Here is an 8,702-nt window from a genome sequence, read left to right as displayed (position 1 = left end):
AGGAGAGTATCTAACTCAGTCAGAGTGAGGGAGGAGTGAATCTAACTCAGTCAGAGTGAGTGAGGAGTGAATCTAGCTCAGTCAGAGTGAGGGAGGAGTGAATCTAACTCAGTCAGAGTGAGCGAGGAGTGAATCTAGCTCAGTCAGAGTGAGCGAGGAGTGAATCTCACTCAGTCAGAGTGAGGGAGGAGTGAATCTAACTCAGTCAGAATGGGGGAGGAGTGAATCTAACTCAGTCAGAGTGAGCGAGGAGTGTATCTAACTCAGTCAGAGTGAGTGAGGAGTGTATCTAACTCAGTCAGAGTGAGCGAGGAGTGAATCTAGCTCAGTCAGAGTGAGCAAGGAGTGAATCTAGCTCAGTCAGAGTGGGGGAGAAGTGAATCTAACTCAGTCAGAGTTCTCAAGATGAAATCAGCATGAAAAACATGATGTCATGCAAAAGGATTGACTGCCTAAGAACCTGATTTATGCACTGAGAGAGTGGTTAACAAGGTGGAGACAGAGCATAATGTCCGTATTATTGAAATGGAAATGAATAACCATTATTGTCTCGTGTACGTGAATGACTGCAGGGAAACCTTTATACCTCGGTGTAGATATTTTAAATATTGCTGCAGAATGGAAACAGGACAAAAAGCAGACCAGCATTGGAATACAGAGCTGGAAAGTCCAGAGTGAGAATAAGAAGTGTCCTTAACATGCTCAAGTTGTGGTTCTTTTTCACTGAGTCTGTGTCCATGGGGCTTTGCAGCATGAGGCCTTGCTGCCTCCATGCACTTACCTCTGTCCCAGCCTCATCTCCTTCCACCCCCTGCTGAACCACACTCATTTTTTATAGTTTATTAGGATTGGTGAGAGAATAATCGGCTTTGGTGAGTAGTGGTTAAGGTTGAGTAATTTGCTCCCAGTTCATTGGTTTTTGTTGATAAAGTTTACAGTCGCAGAACCGGCCCCGTGAAATGCAACATATGGGGCACTCTCTGTTGAGGCTCTCTAGCAGGGTCTGTCTATGTTCGTTTAACATGGGCAGCATTAGTTAAATCAGACAGGAGCTGCTGAGGAGACAGACCTGACAAACCTATCTCCAGAGGGATCTTGAGGTTTTCAAGTAATGGGATGATAATTTCCTTTGGCTATCGGCTTGTCATTTGAAAAAAAAGGATTGTTGATACACTGTTTTGGAAATAAATGAACTTTGTAATTTATGTCCTTGCACTTTGTCATTGCTGCGGGGACCATGTACTTGTTTCTAGCAATTCCCAACAATCCATTGCATATTTTTTTGGAATATGTCCTTTCTATTCCCTGTGTTCCTGATGAAGGGCTTTTGCCCGAAACATTGATTTTCCTGCTCCTTGGATGATGCCTGAACTGCTATGCTTTTCCAGCACCACTCTACTCCAGAATCTGGTTTCCAGCATCTGCAGTCATATTTTTTACCTATTTTTCTTCCTACGCTACTGCAGTGACCCCATTTCAATATCTTTGACTTGGATGTCATATTGGTATCACATTGCGCATACAACACTGGCACCTGCTTGACAAAGCTGAATATTGTCCCAAGTATATACTGTCCACCAAAAGCAAGATAAATCTAATCTTCACCAATTACCACTCCACCAGCCCACGATCAATCATCAGAGAAGTGATGAAAGATGTTGTCAACAGTGCGATCACACAGCACTTGCTCATCAATAATCTGCTCACCAATGTTCAGTTTGGGTTCTGCCAGGACCACTTGGCTCCAGGCCTCATTACATCCCTGGCCCTAATATGGATCACAGAACTGAATTGGTGTGGTGAAGTGTGAATGACTGTCCTTGATATCAAGGCAACATTTCACTGAGTGTAGCAGCGAGGAAAATAAATAATGTCAACTTCAAGGAGAATCAGGGAAGATTCTTCACTGGCTAAAGCCACAATTGGCACAAACTCATTATTATTGTGGAAATCAGTCTCAGGGCATTACTGCAGGAGTTCCTCATGGCAATATCCAAAGCTCAACATCTTGGAATGAGGTTGGCTGGGTGGATCCCATAGAATATGAGTCCCCTGATTGGGTCTGTTAATCTGGGAGCCCTGGCAGACATATATAAACAAGAGACTTCTACCGCAATTAAGTGATAGTGTGGGGGGAGTGAAAAGAAAAAAAAGGAAAAGAAATAACCAGGAGATTTGGAGTCTCCTCAGTTGAGTGGACCTACTCTGTGCTGGCTGGGCCACAGTCAGTGTGTTCCTGCTATTGTTGGTTCCTGAAAAAAAAATAAAAACAAGAGACTGAAGAATTCTCCTCAGTCCAATGACTGGCTCTGAGCTCACCGGTCCAAGTCCATGTACTGTGCATATGTAAATAAAGGGTTATTCCAAGTGATATTCCTTCCATCAAATATTCAGAAGTTGTGATTATAGTTGATGATTTCACAGTGTTAAATGCATCTATAACCCTTTAGGTAATGGAGTAATTTATATCTGAATGCAGGAAGATGTGGAAATATTTACTTCTGAGTTGTCAAATGGCAAGTCTCAGTTGTGGAATGTATATGTCAGGCAATGACTAAATCTAACAAGATGGGGGATTTCAAGACTAGGGGGCACATTTTTAAGGTCAGAGGAGAGAGATTTTAAAAAAAGATGTGCCACCTCCTATAATGTGAATTCTAGAACTGCATACAATAATCCAGCTGTGGCCTAAGAATCTTTTTATACAGTTCCAGCATCACCCTGCTCTTAACTACATGCCTCAGCCAAAAGAAAAAGAAATACCTATCAGCCTTCATAACTACTTTATCTACCCATCCTGCTACATCAAGGAACCAATGAACATGAACACCAAGTCCCTCTGATCCCTGGTGCTTCCCAGGGTCCTACTGTTCATCATATGTTCCTTTTTCTTGTTTGTCCCACCCGTATGCATCACGTTAAAAATCACACAACACTAGGTTATAGTCCAACAGGTTTAATTGGTAGCACACTGACTTTCGGAGCGATGCTCCTTCATCAGGTGGTTGTGGAGGACACAATTGTAAGGCACAGAATTTATAGCAAAAGTTTACAATGTGATGTAACTGAAATTATACATTGAAAAATACCTTGATTGTCTGTTGAGTCTTTCATCTGTTTGAATACCATGATAGTTTCATTTCTTTCACTAAAGTGTAAATCACTAAACCTTTTTTCAAGGTTGCATTCTCAGGTTAACTGTAACAATTGGTGTTCACTAGACAATATGTTGAAAGTGTTAGCCCCCTATGTTCTCTGTCTATGCCATGATGTTTAGATTGATTCTAACCTAAAAAGTGAATAACAGAGTTTTATATGAATTCATGCAGTTTTTGAGCTAAGTACAATATAACTCTGCAAATACAAATTCAACCCACAAAATATATGTATGTGTGTGTGTGTCTGTCTATCTGTCTGTCTGGGTTGGGGGGTTGTGAGTGTGAGAGAGAGTGTATATGTGTGCGTATGTGAGTGTAGAATGTCTTAAGTTTGTGAGTGGGTGCATGTGTGAGTGTGGGAGTGTGTGTGTTTGTGTCTGGGTTGGGGGGTTGTGAGTGTCTGTGAGAGAGAGTGTATATGTGTGTGCATGAGTGTAGAGTGGTCTAAGTCTCTGAGAGGATGCCTGTGTGAGTGTGGGAGTGTGTGATTCTGTAAGGATTTGTGTGGGTGTCTGTGAGTGTGTGTGTGTATGTGTGTGTATAGGAGTGTCTATGTGTGTGTGTAGGAGTGTCTGTGTGTGTGTATAGTGCAATTGTGGTCACCTGTAGTGTGATGTGAACCCAAGGTCCCAGTTGAGGCCCTCCCTATGGGTATAGAACTTAGCTATCAGCCTCTGCTCGGCCACTTTTTGCTGCTGCCTGTCCCAAAGTCCACCTTGGAGGATGGTCATCCGAAGGTCCGAGGTCGAATGCCCTGGACCGCTGAAGTGTTCCCCAACCGGGAGGGAACATTCCTGTCTGTTGATTGTTGTGCGGTGCCCATTCATCCATTGCCGTAGACTTTGCTTGGTTTCCCCAATGTACCATGCCTCCGGGCTTCCTTGCCTGCAACGTATAAGATAGACAACGTTGGCTGAGTCACATGAGTACCTGCCACATACATGGTGGGAGGTGTCCCCACGTGTAATGGTGGTATCTATGTCCACACTCTGACACGTCTTGCCACACCTACCGTGACAAGGTTGTATGGAGTTGCCCTGAAAGCCGGGCAACTTGCTACAAACAATGGGCGGCACGGTGGCACAGTGGTTAGCACTGCTGCCTCACAGCGCCAGAGACCCGGGTTCAATTCCCCCCTCAGGCGACTGACTGTGTGGAGTTTGCACATTCTCCCCGTGTCTGCGTGGGTTTGCTCTGGTTTCCTCCCACAGTCCAAAGATGTGCAGGTCAGTTGAATTGGCCATGCTAAATTGCCTGTAGTGTTAGGTAAGGGGTAGATGTAGGGGTATGGGTGGGTTGCGTTTCGGCGGGGTGGTGTGGACTTGTTGGGCCGAAGGGCCTGTTTCCACACTGTAAGTAATCTAATCTAATGGTCTGTTTGAGGTTTTGCGGTTGTTTAAAAGTGAGAAGTGGAGGTGTGGGGAAGATCTTGGTGAGGTGCTCATACTCATTGATGATGTGTTGCAGGTCACGAAGACCATGGCATAGTTTTTCAGCTCCTGGAAAGTACTGAACAATGAAGAGTACCCTGTCGGTTGCAGCACGTGTCTGTCTCCTGAGGATGTCATTATGGTTCCTTACTGTGGCACGTCGGAACTGGCGGTCGATGAGTTGAGCATCGTACCCCATTCCTATGAGCGCATCCCTGAGTACTTCAAGGTGCCCGTCACGTTCCTCCTCATCTGAGCAGATTTGGTGTACGCGTAGGGCTTGTCCATAGGGGGTGGCTGTTTTAATATGTTTTGGGTGGAAGCTGGAGAAGTGTAGCATTGTGAGGTTGTCTGTGGGTTTGCGGTAGAGTGTGGTGCTGAGGTGTCCATCCTTGATCGAGATGCATGTGTCCAAGAATGAGACAGTTAGTCGAGAGTAGTTCATGGTGAGTTTGATGTTGGGATGAAACTTGTTGATGTTACTGTGTAGTTTTATCAGTGACTCCTCGCCATGGGTCCAGAGGAAAAAAATGTTGTCAATGTACCTGGTGTATAATGTTGGTTGGAGATCCTGCATAGAGAAGAAGTCTTGTTTGAACCTGTGCATGAAGATGTTGGCATATTGGGGTGCAAATTTGGTCCCCATGGCTGTTCCATGTGTCTGGATGAAGAACTGGTTGTCAAAGGTGAAGACGTTGTGATCAAGGATAAAGAGGATGAGTTGTAGGATGGTGTTTGGAGATTGGCAGTTGTTGGTGTTGAGTACTGAGGCTGTTGCCGTGATGCTATCATTGTGGTGGATGCTGGTGTAGAGTGCGGAAACGTCCATTGTGACGAGGAATATTCCCAGTTTGACTGGTCCGTGGGTGCTGAGTTTCTGTAAGAAATCCGTAGTGTCACGACAGAAGCTGGGGGTCCCCGTACAGTGGGTTTCAAGATGCCTTCAACATCGCCGGAGAGATTCTCACACAGGGTCCCATTACCCGATATGACATCCTGGTGTATTGGCTTTGTGTATCTTAAGAGGGCAGTAGAAGTCACCTATATGAGATGTACGTGGCATGAGGGCATGTAGGGAACTCTGAAGGACTGGATCCAAAGTCCTGATTAATGTGATTAGTTCATGGGTGTGTTCTTTGGTTGGATCAGCTGGTAGTTGCCTGTAGTGTTCCTGGTTGTTCAGTTGTCAGTACACTTGCTTGCAGTTAAGTGTTCTATTCTGAATGACAATGGCTCCTCCTTTATCTGCTGGTTTGATGACAATGTGATTGGTTTTGAGAGCCTGGATGGCATTGCGTTGTGAACGGGTGATGTTTTGCTCTATCCTGTGGGTCCGGCTGATGAATCTGGCATTAATATATTTCCTGACGGTTTCAGCATACATGTCAAGCCCAGGGCAGTGGCCCTCCGGTGGGGTCCAAGTTGACATCTCCTTTGGTCGCTCCTCTACAGATCCCTGTGATGACTGTTCCTATTCATCAGTGGGTTCATTGGGATCACCACTGGCACCTTGAAAGAATTCCCAGAGTCTCATTCGTCTGATGAACTCCTCCGTGTCTACTGCAAAAACCATTGGGTCCATTTTGGCGGTGGGGCAGAAGTCGAGACCCCTACTCAGGATTTCAATCTCTTCCAGTCGAAGGGTGTGGTCTGATAGGTTGATAATAGACTTCCCTGCAGTGATAACGTTGTCTACTATGGTTCCAGGGTGGGCTTTGCTATTACTGATGAGATGCCAAGTTTCTCCAATTTTTTGTTCTTGGTGTGCATGTACGTGGTGTACATGCCTGTTTGGCGATGTCCCGTAACTGTACCGCTGTATCCTGAGTGCAGGCTGAGAGTGTGGACTCCATCTTAATTTCAAGGTTGTGGCGCCTGCTGCAGAGTTGGTGCATGAGATGATTGAGGAGTTGGAGAGCGGTGCAGTGGCAAAGTCTTTCTGTGTAATCTGTGTTGTAAGTTGATTAGATTACTTACAGTATGGAAACAGGCCCTTTGGCCCAACAAGTCCACACCGACCCGCCAAAGCACAACCCACCCAGACCCTTTGCCCTACATTTACCCCTGCACCTAACACTACGGGCAATTTAGCATGGTCAATTCACCTGACCTGCACATTTTTGGATTGTGGGAGGAAACCGGAGCACCCGGAGGAAACCCATGCAGACATGGGGAGAATATGCAAACTCCACACAGTCAGTCGCCTGAGGCGGGAATTGAACCCGGGTCTGTGGCGCTGTGAGGCAGCAGTGCTAACCACTGTGCCACCGTGCCGCCCACTTGAGTGGGTTTGTGATTCATAATCCTTTTGGGATCTTTCCTGTTTGCCTGCATTCCTGTAGAAACTTAATGTCTATGATGATATGTGCGATCTTCTTGGAGATCTTCTCATCACCTCACATTTATCTAGATTGTGTCCCCTTTATCACTGATCAGCTTAACTGATTAACCCATCTATTTAATCCTATAACCTAAGTTTGTACTCCTCATTGTTTGCTTTCCTAACAATTTTTGCATCCTCTGTGAACTTACTGACCAACTCTTCCATCGTGATTGGAACCAGGTGGATCTGATTGTCTATGAGATCCTTGATTGGGGTTGTTAACCTGGGCCAATCAGGGAACTCTGGCTGACAGATATAAACAGGGGATTGTTTCCTTTCTTCCTGGTGGTGGAAATTTGAAAATAAAAAAAATAAAAAATAAATAAACAGGGGATTAAAAGAAAGAAAAGAAAAAAAAAGAGAAAAAGAAAAAAGAAAAAAAAAGAAAAAAAACAGGAGTTTCCCTCCCCTTCACTGTTTTGATCACACAGCAAAAAAGAAGAAAAAAAAAGAAAGAAAAAAATTTTAAAAAATAAACAGGGGATTACAACATGGGTGCTGGGGAAAATAAGCACTACCGCAGTTAGGAGGTAGTGTGGGGAAAAGGAAAAAAAAAGAAAAAAAAAGTAAACAGGGGATTCACTGGCCACTTGGGTGTTTCCTTTCTTTCTGGTGGTGGAAACCAAATAAAGAATTGTGCACCTTGTGTCTCTCACTGTGTCTCTCACTGTGTCTCACACCTGCACACACACAACATGGGTGCTGGGGGAAAAATAAGCAAAAAAAAAATAAACAGGAGTGTCAGAGAAAAAAATGAAAAAGATAAACAGGGGATTCAGAGAGTCTCCTGACTTCAGGATTGACTCTGAGCTGGCTGGTCACAGACAGTCTACTGTGCACAAGTAAATAAAGAGTGACAGGATACTGGTCTCTGTGCAGTCATTTCACCTTCTGCATTCAATCTGAAATTATGCCCTAACAGTAATCCCTGCAGAAGCCCACTGGACATAGATTTCTAGTGAAAAAAATCACCCTCCACTATCACCCTCTGCTTCCTGCTGTGTAGCCAATTCTGGATGCAATTAGTCAAATTTCCTTGGATCCCATGGTCTATTTCACTTTCAGTCTCCCATGTGGTGCCTTATCAACAGCCATGCTGAAGTCCAAGCAGACTATATCAATTGCATTGCCCTCATCTACACACCTGGTTACCTCTTTGAAAAGTTCATTCAAATTCTTCAGGCATGACTACTTCTTAAGAAAACCATTCTTGATTAATCCTTGTCTCCCCAGCTGCAGATTTGCTTCCAATTGTTTCCCCACTAATGAGGTTAGACTGATAGGCCTGCATTCCTCTGGTATATCCCTTGTATATTTCTTGAATAACTACCACATTCGCTGTCCTCTGGTATGGCCTACTGTGGCCTGAGAAGAATTGAAAATTATTGCCAGCACTCTCACTGTTTCAACCCTGGCCTTTCCTTTCATCTAGCCCAGCAAATTTATCTACTTTTAAATCTACCAGACCACTCAGAACCTCCTCTTTGGGTTGATTTCTTTAAGTGTATCACAGTCCTTTTTCCTGTTTTCTGGAGCCATATCATCTCTCTCACTGGTGAACACCAAGACCAAATATTCATTGAGAACGCTACCTACATCCTCTGCCGATACAAATTTACAAATCATACACCAGATTATAGTCCAACAAGTTTATTTGAACGTACAAGCTTTCAGAGCACTGCTTCTTTATCATGCAGGATCATAGGACATAGAATTTATAGTAAAAGATCA

Source organism: Chiloscyllium punctatum, chromosome 22, assembly GCF_047496795.1.
Source record: "Chiloscyllium punctatum isolate Juve2018m chromosome 22, sChiPun1.3, whole genome shotgun sequence".
Lineage (NCBI taxonomy): Eukaryota > Metazoa > Chordata > Chondrichthyes > Orectolobiformes > Hemiscylliidae > Chiloscyllium > Chiloscyllium punctatum.
Note: the sequence above shows the minus strand (reverse complement) of the source record.